The sequence below is a fragment of the Triticum dicoccoides genome, chromosome 3B (assembly GCF_002162155.2).
Source record: "Triticum dicoccoides isolate Atlit2015 ecotype Zavitan chromosome 3B, WEW_v2.0, whole genome shotgun sequence".
NCBI lineage: Eukaryota > Viridiplantae > Streptophyta > Magnoliopsida > Poales > Poaceae > Triticum > Triticum dicoccoides.
Window position 1 is genome coordinate 206,138,124 of NC_041385.1, and position 17,181 is coordinate 206,155,304.

Here is a 17,181-nt window from a genome sequence, read left to right on the forward strand (position 1 = left end):
TTGCTAAATTTGGATCCTTTCTAGAGAAGGAGTTTCTCTCAAAAGAAGTGAGTGGGAGGAAAGTAGAACTTGATGAGGTAACTGTACCTGCTCCCGTATTGGAAAGTAGTTCATCACATGAACCGGTTCCTGTGACGACTACACCAATCAGTGAGGAAGCTAATGATATTGATCATGAAACTTCAGATCAAGTTACTACCAAACCTCGTAGGTCAACCAGAGTAAGATCCGCACCAGAGTGGTACGGTAATCCTATTCTGGAAGTCATGTTAGTTGACCATGGCGAGCCTACGAACTATGAGGAAGCGATGATGAGCCCAGATTCCGCAAAATGGCTTGAGGCCATGAAATCTGAGATGGAATCCATGTATGAGAACAAAGTATGGACTTTGATTGACTTGCCCGATGATCAGCAAGCCATCGAGAATAAATGGATCTTCAAGAAGAAGACTGACGCTGATGGTAATGTAAAGGTCTACAAAGCTCGACTTGTTGCGAAAGGTTTTTGACAAGTTCAAGGAGTTGACTACGATGAGACTTTCTCACCCGTTGTGATGCTTAAGTCTGTCCGAATCATGTTAGGAATTGCCGCATTTTATGATTATGAAATATGGGAAATGGATGTCAAAACAGCATTCCTAAATGGATTTATGGAAGAAGAGTTGTATATGATGCAACCGGAAGGTTTTGTCGATCCAAAAGGTGCTAACAAAGTGTGCAAGCTCCAGCGATCCATTTATGGACTGGTGCAAGCCTCTCGGAGTTGGAATAAACGCTTTGATAGTGTAATCAAAGCATATGGTTTTATACATACTTTTGGAGAAGCCTATATTTACAAGAAAGTGAGTGGGAGCTCTGTAGCATTTCTGATATTATATGTAGACGACATATTGTTCGTTGGAAATGATATAGAATTTCTGGATAGCATAAAGGGATACTTGAATAAAAGTTTTTCGATGAAAGACCTCGGTGAAGCTGCTTACATATTGCGCATCAAGATCTATAGAGATAGATCAAGACGCTTAATTGGACTTTCACAAAGCACATACCTTGAAGAAGTTTTGGAAAAGTTCAAAATGGATCAGGCAAAGAAAGGGTTCTTGCCTGTATTACAAGGTGTGAAGTTGAGTCAGACTCAATGCCCGACCACAGTAGAAGATAGAGAGAAAATGAAAGATTTTCCCTATGCTTCAGCAATAGGCTCTATCATGTATGCAATGCTGTGTACCAAACCTGATGTGTGCCTTGCTATTAGCTTAGCAGGGAGGTACCAAACTAATCCAGGAGTGGATCACTGGACAGCGGTCAAGAACATCCTGAAATACCTAAAAAGGACTAAAGATATGTTTCTCGTTTATGGAAGTGGCAAAGAGCCAGTCATAAATGGTTATGCCAATGCAAGCTTTGACACTGATCCGGACGATTCTAAATCGCAAACCGGATACGTATTTATATTGAACGGTGGAGCTGTCAGTTGGTGCAGTTCTAAACAAAGCGTCGTGGCGGAATCTACATGCAAAGCGGAGTACATAGCTGCTTCGGAAGCAGCAAATGAAGGAGTCTGGATGAAGGAGTTCATTTCTGATCTAGGTGTCATACCTAGTGCATCGGGACCAATGAAGATCTTCTGTGACAATACTGGTGCAATTGCCTTGGCAAAGGAATCCAGATTTCACAAGAGGACCAAGCACATCAAGAGACGCTTCAATTCCATCCGGGACCAAGTCCAGGTGAGAGACATAGAGATTTGCAAGATACATACGGATCTGAATGTTGCAGACCCATTGACTAAGCCTCTTCCACATGCAAAACATGATCAGCACCAAGGCTCCATGGGTGTTAGAATCATTATTGTGTAATCTAGATTATTGACTCTAGTGCAAGTGGGAGACTGAAGGAAATATGCCCTAGAGGCAATAATAAAGTTATTATTTATTTCCTTATATCATGATAAATGTTTATTATTCATGCTATAATTGTATTAACTGGAAACATAATACATGTGTGAATACATAGACAAACTTAATGTCAGTAGTATGCCTCTACTTGACTAGCTCATTAATCAAAGATGGTTATGTTTCCTAATCATAGACATGAGTTGTCATTTGATTAATGGGGTCACATCATTAGTAGAATGATGTGATTGACATGACCCATTCCGTTAGCTTAGCACTTGATTGTTTAGTATGTTGTTATTGCTTTCTTCATGACTTATACATGTTCCTACAACTATGAGATTATGCAACCCCCGTTTACCGGAGGAACACTTTGTGTGCTACCAAACATCACAACGTAACTGGGTGATTATAAAGGAGCTCTACAGGTGTCTCTAAAGGTACATGTTGAGTTGGCGTATTTCGAGATTAGGTTTTGTCACTCGATTGTCGGAGAGGTATCTCTGGGCCCTCTCGGTAATGCACATCACTATAAGCCTTGCAAGCAACGTAGCTAATGAGTTAGTTACGGAATGATGCATTACATAACGAGTAAAGAGACTTGCCGGTAACGAGATTGAACTAGGTATTGGGATACCGACGATCGAATCTCGGGCAAGTAACATACCGATGACAAAGGGAAAAATGTATGTTGTTATGCGGTTTGACCGATAAAGATCTTCATAGAATATGTAGGAGCCAATATGGGCATCCATGTTCCGCTATTGGTTATTGACCAGAGAGATGTCTCAGTCATGTCTACATAGTTCTGGAACCCATAGGGTCCGCACGCTTAACGTTCGTTGACGATATAGTATTATATGAGTTATGTATGTTGGTAACCGAATGTTGTTCGGAGTCCCGGATGAGATCACGGACATGATGAGGAACTCCGGAATGGTCCGGAGATAAAGTTTCATATATGGGATAATAGTGTTTGATCTCCGGAAGGGGTTCCGGATGTTTCCCGAAATGTTTGGGTACGAGAACACGTTATTTGGGCCAAAGGGGAAAGCCCACGAGGCTTTTGGAAAGTGCAAAAGGAAGTTTTGCGGAAACCAGAGGCTAGACGCCAGGAACCCTGGCGTCTAGCCCTGGAGTCCGTGTAGGACTCTTGCCTTTCGGGAAAAACCGACTTTGAGGAGGCTTTTACTCCAAGTTTCGACCCCATGGCTCAACATATAAATAGAGGGGCAGGGCTAGCACCAAAGACACATCAAGAAACACCAAGCCGTGTGCCGGCAACCCCGTCCCCTCTAGTTTATCCTCCGTCATAGTTTCCGTAGTGCTTAGGCGAAGCCCTGCGGAGATTGTTCTTCACCAACACCGTCACCACGCCATCGTGCTGCTGGAACTCATCTACTACTTCGTCCATCTTGCTGGATCGAGAAGGCGAGGACGTCATCGAGCTGAACGTGTGCAGAATTCGGAGGTGTCGTGCGCTCGGTACTTGGATCGGTCGGATCGTGAAGACGTACGACTACATCAACCGCGTTGATAAACGCTTACGCTTAGCGATCTTCAAGGATATGAAGATACACTCCCCCTATCGTTGCTATGCATCACCATGATCTTGTGTGTGCGTAGGAAAATTTTGAAATTACTACGTTTCCCAACAACGGGACCCCGTGGGCATGGGGCCTAAACCCCCGTGGAGACGGGGTGTTCAGGAACTGCCCGTTGAGTGATACGTCTCCAATGTATCTATAATTTTTTATTGTTCCATGCTATTATATTTTCTGTTTTGGATGTTTAATGGGCTTATGCTCTTTTATATTATTTTTGGGACTAACCTATTAACCGGAGGGCCAGTGCCAGTTTTTGTTTTTTTTGCCTATTTTAGAGTTTTGCAGAAAAGGAATATCAAATGGAGTCCAAACAGAATGAAACCTTCGCGATGATCTTTCTTGGACCACAAGCAAACCAGAAGACTTGGAGTTGAAGTCAGAAACGCCACAAGGCGTGCACGAGGCAGGAGCGCGCCCCCCACCCTCGTGGACCCCTCGTAGCTCCACTCACGTACTTCTTTTGCCTATATATACTCTTATACCCTAGAAACATCAGGGGGGGCACTAAACCACTTTTCCACCACCGCAACCTTCTGTACACGTGAGATCCTATCTTGGGGCCTTTTCCGGTGATCTGCCGAAGGGGGATTCGATCACGAAGGGCTTCTACATCAACACCATTGCCTCTCCGATGAAGCGTGAGTAGTTTTGAAGGAAATATGCCCTAGAGGCAATAATAAAGTTATTATTTATTTCCTCATATCATGATAAATGTTTATTATTCATGCTAGAATTGTATTAACCGGAAACATGATACATGTGTGAATACATAGACAAACACAACGTCACTAGTATGCCTCTACTTGACTAGCTCATTCATCAAAGATGGTTATGTTTCCTAACCATAGCCATGTGTTGTCATTTGATTAATGGGATCACATCATTAGGAGAATGATGTGATTGACATGACCCATTCCGTTAGCCTGGCACTTGATCGTTTAGTATATTGCTATTGCTTTCTTCATGACTTATACATGTTCCTGTAACTATGAGATTATGCAACTCCCGTTTACCGAAGGAACACTTTGGGTGCTACCAAACATCACAACGTAACTGGGTGATTATAAAGGAGTACTACAGGTGTCTCCAAAGGTACATGTTGGGTTGGCATATTTCGAGATTAGGTTTTGTCACTCCGATTGTCGGAGAGGTATCTCTGGGCCCTCTCGGTAATGCACATCACTATAAGCCTTGCAAGCAATGTAGCTAATGAGTTAGTTACGGAATGATGCATTACGTAACGAGTAAAGAGACTTGCCGGTAACGAGATTGAACTAGGTATTGGATACCGACGATCGAATCTCGGGCAAGTAACATACCGATGACAAAGGGAACAACATATATTGTTATGCGGTTTGACCGATAAAGATCTTCGTAGAATATGTAGGAGCCAATATGGGCATCCAGGTCCCGCTATTGGTTATTGACCTGTAGGGTCCGCACGCTTAACGTTACGATGACAGTTTTATTATGAGTTTATAAGTTTTGATGCACCGAAGTTTGTTCGGAGTCCCGGATGTGATCACGGACATGACGAGGAGTCTCGAAATGGTCGAGACATAAAGATTGATATATTGGACAACTATATTCGGACACCGGAAGTGTTCCGGGTGATTTCGGAGAAAACCGGAGTGCTGGAGGGGTTACCGGAACCCCCCGGGGAAGTATTGGGCCTTAGTGGGCCTGAGGGGAGAGAGAGGGCAGCAGCCAAGGAGGTGCCCCCCCCCCCGTGAGGAGTCCGAATTGGACTAGGGGAGGGGCGCGGCCCCCCCTTTCCCTCTCCCTCTCCCTCTCTTTCGTTCCCCCTTCCTCCTTCCTAGTGGGACTAGGAAAGGGGAGTCCTACTCCCACTAGGAGGAGGACTCCCCCCTCCTTGGCGCGCCCCCTAGGGCCGGCCGGCCTCCCCCCTTGCTCCTTTATATACGGGGGCAGGGGGCACCCTAGAGACACAGAAGTTGATCTACGGATCGTTCCTTAGCCGTGTGCGGTGCCCCCTTCCACCATATTCCACCTCGGTCATATCGTCGCGGAGTTTAGGCGAAGCCCTGTGCCGGTAGAACATCATCATCGTCACCACGCTATCATGCTGACGGAACTCATCCCTGACGCTTTGCTGGATCAGAGCCCCGGGATTCTCATCGAGCTGAACGTGTGCTGAACTCAGAGGTGCCGTACGTTCGGTACTTGGATCGGTCGGATCGTGAAGACGTACGACTACAGCAACCGCGTTGTCATAACGCTTCCGCTGACGGTCTACGAGGGTACGTGGACAATACTATCCCCTCTCGTTGCTATGCCATCACCATGATCTTGCGTGTGCGTAGGAATTTTTTTGAAATTACTACGTTCCCCAATAGTGGCATCCGAGCCAGGTTTTATGCGTAGATGTCATATGCACGAGTAGAACACAAGTAAGTTGTGGGCGATACAAGTCATACTGCTTACCAGCATGTCATACTTTGGTTCGGCGGTATTGTGAGATGAAGCGGCCCGGACTGACATTACGCGTACGCTTACGCGAGACTGGTTTCACCGTTACGAGCACTCATGCTTAAAGGTGGCTGGCGGGTGTCTGTCTCTCTCACTTTAGCTGAATCGAGTGTGGCTACGCCCGGTCCTTGCGAACTTGACGAACTATCGTTGTGGTTTTGATGCGTAGGTAAGAACGGTTCTTGCTAAGCCCGTAGCAGCCATGTAAAATTTGCAACAACGAAGTAGAGGACGTCTAACTTGTTTTTGCAGGGCATGTTGTGATGTGATATGGTCAAGACGTGATGCTATATTTTATTGTATGAGATGATCATGTTTTGTAACCGAAGTTATTGGGAACTGGCAGGAGCCATATGGTTGTCGCTTTATTGTATGAAATGCAAATGCCCTGTAATTGCTTTACTTTATCACTAAGCGGTAGCGACAGTTGTAGAAGCAATAGATGGCGTAACGACAATGATGCTACGATGGATATCAAGGTGTCGCGCCGGTGACGATGGTGATCATGATGGTGCTTTGAAGATGGAGATCACAAGCACAAGATGATGATGGCCATATCATATCACTTATATTGATTGCATGTGATGTTTATCCTTTATGCATCTTATCTTGCTTTGATTGACGGTAGCATTTTAAGATGATCTCTCACAAAAATTATCAAGAAGTGTTCTCCCTGAGTATGCACCGTTGCGAAAGTTCTTCGTGCTGAGACACCACGTGATGATCAGGTGTGATAGGCTCTACGTTCAAATACAACGGGTGTAAAATAGTTGCACACACGGAATACTCAGGTTAAACTTGACGAGCCTAGCATATAACAAATATGGCCTCGAAACATGGAGACCAAAATCTCGAGCGTGAATCATATAGTAGGTATGATCAACATAGTGATGTTCACCATTGAAACTACTCCATCTCACGTAATGATCGGACATGGTTTAGTTGATTTGGATCACGTGATCACTTAGATGACTAGAGAGATGTCTGTCTAAAGTGGGAGTTCTTAAGTAATATGATTAATTGAACTTAAATTTATCATGAACTTAGTACCTGATAGTATTTTGCTTGTCTATGTTTGTTGTAGATAGATGGCTCGTGCTGTTGTTCCGTTGAATTTTAATGCGTTCCTTGAGAAAGCAAAGTTGAAAGATGATGGTAGCAATTACATGGACTGGGTCCGTAACCTGAGGATTATCCTCATTGCTGCACAGAAGAATTACGTCCTGGAAGCACCGCTGGGTGCCAGGCCTGCTGCTGATGCAACTGACGACGTTAAGAATGTCTGGTAGAGCAAAGCTGATGACTACTCGATAGTTCAGTGTGCCATGCTTTACGGCTTGGAACCGGGTCTTCAACGACGTTTTGAACGTCATGGAGCATATGAGATGTTCCAGGAGTTGAAGTTAATATTTCAAGCAAATGCCCGGATTGAGAGATATGAAGTCTCCAATAAGTTATATAGCTGCAAGATGGAGGAGAATAGTTCTGTCAGTGAACACATACTCAAAATGTCTGGGTATAATAATCACTTGATTCAACTGGGAGTTAATCTTCCTGATGATAGTGTCATTGACAGAATTCTTCAATCACTGCCACCAAGCTACAAGAGCTTCGTGATGAACTATAATATGCAAGGGATGGACAAGACTATTCCCGAGCTCTTCGCAATGCTAAAAGCCGCGGAGGTAGAAATCAAGAAGGAGCATCAAGTGTTGATGGTTAACAAGACCACCAGTTTCAAGAAAAAGGGCAAAGGGAAGAAGAAGGGGAACTTCAAGAAGAACAGCAAACAAGTTGCTGCTCAAGAGAAGAAACCCAAGTCTGGACCTAAGCCTGAGACTGAGTGCTTCTACTGCAAGCAGACTGGACACTGGAAGCGAAACTGCCCGAAGTATTTGGCGGATAAGAAGGATGGCAAAGTGAACAAAGGTATATGTGATATACATGTTATTGATGTGTACCTTACTAATGCTCGCAGTAGTACCTGGGTATTTGATACTGGTTCTGTTGCTAATATTTGCAACTTGAAACAGGGACTACGGATTAAGTGAAGATTGGCTAAGGACGAGGTGACGATGCGCGTGGGAAATGGTTCCAAAGTTGATGTGATCGCGGTCGGCACGCTACCTCTACATCTACCATCGGGATTAGTTTTAGACTTAAATAATTGTTATTTGGTGCCAGCGTTGAGCATGAACATTATATCTAGATCTTATTTGATGCGAGACGGTTATTCATTTAAATCAGAGAATAATGCTTGTTCTATTTATATGAGTAATATCTTTTATGGTCATGCACCCTTGAAGAGTGGTCTATTTTTATTGAATCTCGATAGTAGTGATACACATATTCATAGTGTTGAAACCAAAAGACGCAGAGTTGATAATGATAGTGCAACTTATTTGTGGCACTGCCGTTTAGGTCATATCAGTGTAACGCGCATGAAGAAACTCCATACTGATGGGCTTTTGAAATCACTTGATTATGAATCACCTGGTACTTGCGAACCGTGCCTCATGGGCAAGATGACTAAAACGCCGTTCTCTGGAACTATGGAGCGAGCAACTGATTTGTTGAAAATCATACATACTGATGTTTGTGGTCCAATGAATGTTGAGGCTCGCGGCGGGTATCGTTATTTTCTCACCTTCACAGATGATTTGAGCAGATATGGGTATATCTACTTAATGAAACACAAGTCTGAAACATTTGAAAAGTTCAAAGAATTTCAGAGTGAAGTGGAAAATCATCGTAACAAGAAAATAAAATTTTTACGATCTGATCGTGGAGGAGAATATTTGAGTTACGCGTTTGGTTTACATTTGAAACAATGCGGAATAGTTTCGCAACTCAGGCCACACGGAACACCACAACGAAATGGTGTGTTCGAATGTCGTAATCGTTTACTAGATATGGTGCGATCTATGATGTCTCTTACTGATTTACCGCTATCGTTTTGGGGTTATGCTTTAGAGACGGCCGCATTCACATTAAATAGGGCACCATCAAAATCCGTTGAGACGACGCCTTATGAACTGTGGTTTGGCAAGAAACCAAAGTTGTCGTTTCTTAAAGTTTGGGGCTGCGATGCTTATGTGAAGAAACTTCAACCAGATAAGCTCGAACCTAAATCGGAGAAATGTGTCTTCATAGGATACCCAAAAGAGACTGTTGGGTACACCTTCTATCATAGATCTGAGGGCAAGATTTTCGTTGCTAAATTCGGATCCTTTCTAGAGAATGAGTTTCTCTCGAAAGAAGTGAGTGGGAGGAAAGTAGAACTTGATGAGGTAACTGTACCTGCTCCCTTATTGGAAAGTAGTTCATCACAAGAACCGGTTCCTGTGACAACTACACCAATTAGTGAGGAAGCTAATGATGTTGATCATGAAACTTCAGATCAAGTTTCTACTAAACCTCGTAGGTCTACCAGAGTAAGATCCGCACCAGAGTGGTACGGTAATCCTATTCTAGAAGTCATGTTACTTGACCATGATGAACCTACGAACTATGAGGAAGCGATGATGAGCCCAGATTCCGCAAAATGGCTAGAGGCCATGAAATCTGAGATGGGATCCATGTATGAGAACAAAGTATGGACTTTGGTTGACTTGCCCGATGATCGGCAAGCCATTGAGAATAAATGGATCTTTAAGAAGAAGACTGACGTTGATGGTAATGTAACTGTCTATAAAGCTCGACTTGTTGCAAAAGGTTTTCGACAAGTTTAAGGGGTTGACTACGATGAGACTTTCTCACCCGTAGCGATGCTTAAGTCTGTCCGAATCATGTTAGCTATTGCTGCATTTTATGATTATGAAATTTGGCAAATGGATGTCAAAACTGCATTCTTGAATGGATTTCTGGAAGAAGAGTTGTATATGATGCAGCCAAAAGGTATTGTTGATCCAAAAGGTGCTAACAAAGTGTGCAAGCTCCAGTGATCCATTTATGGACTGGTGCAAGCATCTCGGAGTTGGAATAAACGCTTTGATAGTGTGATCAAAGCATATGGTTTTATACAGACTTTTGGAGAAGCCTGTATTTACAAGAAAGTGAGTGGGAGCTCTGTAGCATTTCTGATATTATATGTAGATGACATGTTATTAATTGGAAATGATATAGAATTTCTGGATAGCATAAAGGGATACTTGAATAAAAGTTTTTCAATGAAAGACCTCGGTGAAGCTGCTTACATATTGGGCATCAAGATTTATAGAGATAGATCAAGACGCTTAATAGGACTTTCACAAAGCACATACCTTGATAAAATTTTGAAAAAGTTCAAAATCGATCAGGCAAAGAAAGGGTTCTTGCATGTGCTACAAGGTGTGAAGTTGAGTCAGACTCAATGCCCGATCACAGCAGAAGATAGAGAGAAACTGAAAGATGTTCCCTATGCTTCAGCCATAGGCTCTATCATGTATGCAATGCTGTGTACCAGACCTGACGTATGCTTAGCAATAAGCTTCGTGGGAAGGTACCAAAGTAATCCAGGAGTGGATCACTGGACAGCGGTCAAGAACATCCTGAGATACCTGAAAAGGACTAAGGATATGTTTGTCGTATATGGAGGTGACAAAGAGCTAGTCGTAAATGGTTACGTCGATGCAAGCTTTGACAATGATCCAGACGATTCTAAATCGCAAACCGGATACGTGTTTCTATTAAACGATGGAGCTATAAGTTGGTGCAATTCTAAACAAAGCGTCGTGGCGGGATCTACATGTGAAGCGGAGTAGATAGCTGCTTCGGAAGCAGCAAATGAAGGAGTCTGGATGAAGGAGTTCATTTCCGATCTAGGTGTCATACCTAGTGCATCGGGACCAATGAAGATCTTCCATGACAATACTGGTGCAATTGCCTTGGCAAAGGAATCCAGATTTCACAAGAGGACCAAGCATATCAAGAGACGCTTCAATTCCATCTGAGACCAAGTCCAAGTGGGAGACATAGAGATTTGCAAGATACATACGGATCTGAATGTTGCAGACCATTGACTAAGCCTCTCTCACGAGCAAAACATCATCAGGACCAAGACTCCATGGGTGTTAGAATCATTACTGTGTAATCTAGATTATTGACTCTAGTGCAAGTGGGAGACTGAAGGAAATATGCCCTAGAGACAATAATAAAGTTATTATTTATTTCCTCATATCATGATAAATGTTTATTATTCATGCTAGAATTGTATTAACCGGAAACATGATACATGTGTGAATACATAGACAAACACAACGTCACTAGTATGCCTCTACTTGACTAGCTCATTAATCAAAGATGGTTATGTTTCCTAACCATAGACATGTGTTGTCATTTGATTAATGGGATCACATCATTAGGAGAATGATGTGATTGACATGACCCATTCCGTTAGCCTAGCACTTGATCGTTTAGTATATTGCTATTGCTTTCTTCATGACTTATACATGTTCCTGTAACTATGAGATTATGCAACTCCCGTTTACCGGAGGAACACTTTGGGTGCTACCAAACGTCACAACGTAACTGGGTGATTATAAAGGAGTACTACAGGTGTCTCCAAAGGTACATGTTGGGTTGGCATATTTCGAGATTAGGTTTTGTCACTCGATTGTCGGAGAGGTATCTCTGGGCCCTCTCGGTAATGCACATCACTATAAGCCTTGCAAGCAATGTAGCTAATGAGTTAGTTATGGAATGATGCATTACGTAACGAGTAAAGAGACTTTCCGGTAACGAGATTGAACTAGGTATTGGATACCGACGATCGAATCTCGGGCAAGTAACATACTGATGACAAAGCGAACAATGTATGTTGTTATGCGGTTTGACCGATAAAGATCTTCGTAGAATATGTAGGAGCCAATATGCGCATCCAGGTCCCGCTATTGGTTATTGACCGAGAATAGTTCTAGGTCATGTCTACATAGTTCTCGAACCCGTAGGGTCCGCACGCTTAATATTACGATGACAGTTTTATTATGAGTTTATAAGTTTTGATGTACCGAAGTTTGTTTGGAGTCCCAGATGTGATCACGGACATGACGAGGAGTCTCGAAATGGTTGAGACATAAAGATTGATATATTGGACGACTATATTCGGACACCGGAAGTGTTCCGGGTGATTTCGGAGAAAACGGAGTGCCGGAGGGTTTACCGGAACCCCCCGGGGAAGTATTGGGCCTTAGTGGGCCTGAGGGGAGAGAGAGGGCAGCAGCCCAAGAGGTGGCGCCCCCCCCATGAGGAGTCCGAATTGGACTAGGGGAGGGGGCGCGGCCCCTCCTTTCCCTCTCCCTTTCCCTCTCTTTCCTTCCCCCTTCCTCCTTCCTAGTGGGACTAGGAAAGGGGAGTCCTACTCCCACTAGGAGGAGGACTCCCCCCTCCTTGGCGTGCCCCCTAGGGCCGGCCGGCCTCCCCCTTGCTCCTTTATATACGGGGGCAGGGGGCACCCTAGAGACACAAAAGTTGATCTACGGATCGTTCCTTAGCCGTGTGCGGTGCCCCCTTCCACCATATTCCACCTCGGTCATATCGTCGCGGAGTTTAGGTGAAGCCCTGCGCCGGTAGAACATCATCATCGTCACCACGCCGCCGTGCTGACGGAACTCATCCCCGGCGCTTTGCTGGATCGGAGCCCGGGGATCGTCATCGAGCTGAACGTGTGCTGAACTCAGAGGTGCCATACGTTCGGTACTTGGATCGGTCGGATCGTGAAGACGTACGACTACATCAACCGCGTTGTCAGAACGCTTCCGCTTACGGTCTACGAGGGTACATGGACAATACTCTCCCCTCTCGTTGCTATGCCATCACCATGATCTTGCGTGTGCGTAGGAATTTTTTTGAAATTACTACGTTTCCCAACAAGTTTACCACAGACCTTCGGGTCCATAGTTATTAGCTAGATGGCTTCTTCTCTCTCTTTGATTCTCAATACAAAGTTCTCCCCGATGTTCTTGGAGATCTATTCAATGTAATACTCTTTTGCGGTGTGTTTGCCAAGATCCAATGAATTGTGGATTTATGAACAAGATTATCTGTGCATATTATTTGGTTCTTCTCTGAATTTTTATATGCATGATTTGATATCTTTGCAAGACTCTTCAAATTATCGGTTTAGTTTGGCCTACTAGATTGATCTTTCTTGCAATGGGAGAAGTGCTTAGCTTTGGGTTCAATCTTGTGGTGTCCTTTCCCAGTGACAGTAGGGGCAGCAAGGCACGTATTGTATTGTTGCCATCGAGGATAAAAAGATGGGGTTTATATCATATTGCTTGAGTTTATCCCTCTACATCATGTCATGTTGCATAATGCGTTACTCCGTTCTTATGAACTTAATACTCTAGATGCATGCTGGATAGCGGTCGATGCATGGAGTAATAGTAGTAGATGCAGAATCGTTTCGGTCTACTTAATACGGACGTGATGCCTATGTTCATGATCATTGCCTTAGATATCTTCATAATTATGCGCTTTTCTATCAATTGCTTTGCAGTAATTTGTTCACCCACCGTAATACATGCTATCTTGAGAGAAGCCACTAGTGAAACCTATGGCCCCCATGTCTCTTTTCTATTATATTACATCTCTTTTACATTATACCGCATCTCTTTAAATATCATTTACTATTTTGCAATCTTTACTTTCCAATCTATACAACAAAAATACCAAAAATATTTACTTTACTATCTTTATTAGATCTCACTTTTGCGAGTGATCGTGAAGGGATTGACAACCCCTTTATCGCGTTGGTTGCAAGGTTCTTGATTGTTTGTGCAGGTACTAGGTGACTTCTGCGTCATCTCCTATTGGATTGATACCTTGGTTCTCAAAACTGAGGGAAATATTTATGCTACGTTGCTGCATCACGCTTTCCTCTTCAAGGGAAAAACCAACACAAGCTCAAGAGGTAGCAAGAAGGATTTCTGGCGCCATTGCCCGGGAGATCTTCGCCAAGTCAAGCCATACCAAGTACCCATCATAAACTCTTCTTCCTCGCATTACATTATTTGCCATTTGCCTCTCGTTTTCCTCTCCCCCACTTCTAAAACGATTTTCGAAAACCTTTGCCTTTTCTTCGCCCCTCTTCCGTTCGTCTCTTTCGTTTGCTTCTTGTGTGCTTGTGTGTTCGATTGATTATTTGTCACGATGGCTCAAGATAATACTAAATTGTGTGACTTTTCCAATACCAACAACAATGATTTTATTAGCACTCTGATTGCTCCTACTACCGATGCTGAATCTTGTGAAATTAATACCGCTTTGTTGAATCTTGTTATGAAAGAACAATTTTCTGGCCTTCCTAGTGAAGATGCCGCAACCCGTCTAAACAACTTCGTTGATTTGTGTGATATGCAAAAGAAGAAAGATGTGGATAATGATATTGTTAAATTGAAGCTATCTCCGTTTTCGCTTAGAGATCGTGCTAAAACTTTGTTCTCTTCTTTGCCTAAAAATAGTATTGATTCATGGAATAAGTGCAAAGATGCTTTTATCTCTAAGTATTTTCCTCCCGCTAAGATCATCTCCCTTAGGAACGATATTATGAATTTTAAGCAATTGATCATGAGCATGTTGCACAAGCTTGGGATAGGATGAAATTAATGATACGTAATTGCCCTGCACATGGTTTGAATTTGTGGATGATTATACAAAAATTTTATGCCGGATTGAATTTTGCTTCTAGAAATCTTTTAGACTCGGCCGCGGGAGGCACTTTTATGGAAATCACTTTAGGAGAAGCTACTAAACTCCTAGACAATATTATGGTCAATTATTCTCAATGGCACACCGAAAGATCCACTAGTAAAAAAGTTCATGTGATTGAAGAAATTACTGTTTTGAGCGGAAAGATGGATGAACTTGTGAAATTATTTGATAATAAGAGTGTTTCTTCTGATCCCAATGATATGCCTTTGTCCACTTTGATTGAGAATAATAATGAATCTATGGATGTGAATTTTGTTGGTAGAAACAATTTGGTAACAACGCGTATAGAGGCAATTTTAATTCTAGGTCATTTCCTCGTAATTCCTCTAATAATTATGGTAATTCCTACAACAAATCTTATGGAAATTTTAATAAGATGCCCTATTATTTTGAGAATAGTGTTAAAGAATTTATGAGTTCGCAAAAGAATTTCAATGCTTTGATTGAAGAAAAATTGCTTAAGATTGATGAGTTGGCTAGGAACGTGGATAGAATTTCTCTTGATGTTGATTCTTTGAAACTTAGATCTATTCCACCTAAGCATGGTATCAATGAGTCTCTCAAAGCCATGAGAATTTCCATTGATGAGTGCAAAGAAAGAAAAGCTAGGATGCGTGCTAAAAATGATTGCTTTGTGAACGCGTGTTCTTCTAGTTTTCATGATAATAATGATGAAGATCTAAAAGTGATTGATGTGACTCCTATTAAATCTTTGTTTTCCAATATGAATCTTAATATGGGACTAGAGATGAGTCAACTTCAGTTAAAAGGCGTCCCAATGATTCGGAGTTTTTAGATCTAGATGCAAAAATTGATAAAAGTGGGACTGAAGAGGTCAAAACTTTACATAGAAATGAACCCACTATTTTGGATTTCAAGGGATTTAATTGTGATAATTGTTCTTTAATTGATTGTATTTCCTTGTTGCAATCCGTGCTAAATTCTCCTCATGCTTATAATCAAAATAAAGTTTTTACTAAACATATCGTTGATGCTTTGATGCAATCTTACGAAGAAAAGCTTGAACTAGAAGTTTCTATCCCTAGAAAACTTTATGATGATTGGTAACATACTATTAAGATTAAGATTAAAGATTATCAATGCTATGCTTTGTGTGATTTGGGTGCTAGTGTTTCCACGATTCCAAAAACTTTGTGTGATGTGCTAGGTTTCCGTGAATTTGATAATTGTTCTTTAAATATGCATCTCGCGGATTCCACCATTAAGAAACCTATGGGAAGGATTAATGATGTTCTTATTGTTGCAAATAGGAATTATGTGCCCGTAGATTTCATTGTTCTTAATATAGATTGCAATCCTACATGTCCTATTATTCTTGGTAGACCTTTCCTTAGAATGATTGGTACAATTATTGATATGAAAGAAGGAAATATTAGATTCCAATTCCTGTTAAGTAAGGGCATGGAACACTTTCCTAGGAAGAAAATTAAATTGCCTTATGAATCTATTATGAGAGCCACTTATGGATTGCATACCAAATATGACAATACCTAGATCTATTCGTGTTTTTATGCCTAGCTAGGGGCGTTAAACGATAGCGCTTGTTTGGAGGCAACCCAATTTTATTTTTGTTCTTTTTTTTGCTCCTGTTTAGTAATAAATAATTCATCTAGCTTCTGTTTAGATGTGGTTTTATGTTTTAATTTTGTTTGTGCCAAGTAGAACCTTTGGGAAGACTTGGGTGAAGTCTTTGAGATCTTGCTGTAAAAAACAAAAACTTTTGCACTCACGAGAATAGCTGTCATTTTTTACAGAAGAGTGATTTTATGTTGATTCTTTTTGCAGATGATTAATAGAAAAATTCCTACGTCCAAAAATTTATTTAAGAATTTTTAGAATCACAGAAGTATTCAAAAGTTACAGATTGCTACAGACTGTTCTGTTTTTGACATGTTCTGTTTTTCGTGTGTTGTTGGCTTATTTTGATGAATCTATGAGTAGTATCGGGGGGTATGAACCATAGAGAAGTTGGAATAAATTAGGTTTAACACCAATATAAATAAAGAATGATTTCATTACAGTACCCTAAAGTGGTGGTTTATTTTCTTATACTAAGGAGCTCATGAGATTTTTTGTTCAAGTTTTGTGTTGTGAAGTTTTCAAGTTTTGGGGTCAAGATTTGATGGATTTTGGAATAAGGGGTGGAAAGAGCATCATATTGGGGATTCCCAAGGCACCCTAAGGTAAAATTCAAGGACAACCAAAATCCTAAGCTTGGGGATGCCCCGGAAGGCATCCCCGCTTTCGTCTTCGTCTATCGGTAACTTTACTTGAGGCTATATTTTTATTCACCACATGATATGTGTTTTGCTTGGAGCGTCTTGTATGATTTGACTCTTTGCTTTTTAGTTTAACACAATAATCCTTGCTGTACACACCTTTTTGGAGAGACACGCATGAATCGGAATTTATTAGAATACTCTATGTGCTTCATTTATATCTTTTAAACTAGACAATATTGCTCTAGTACTTCACTT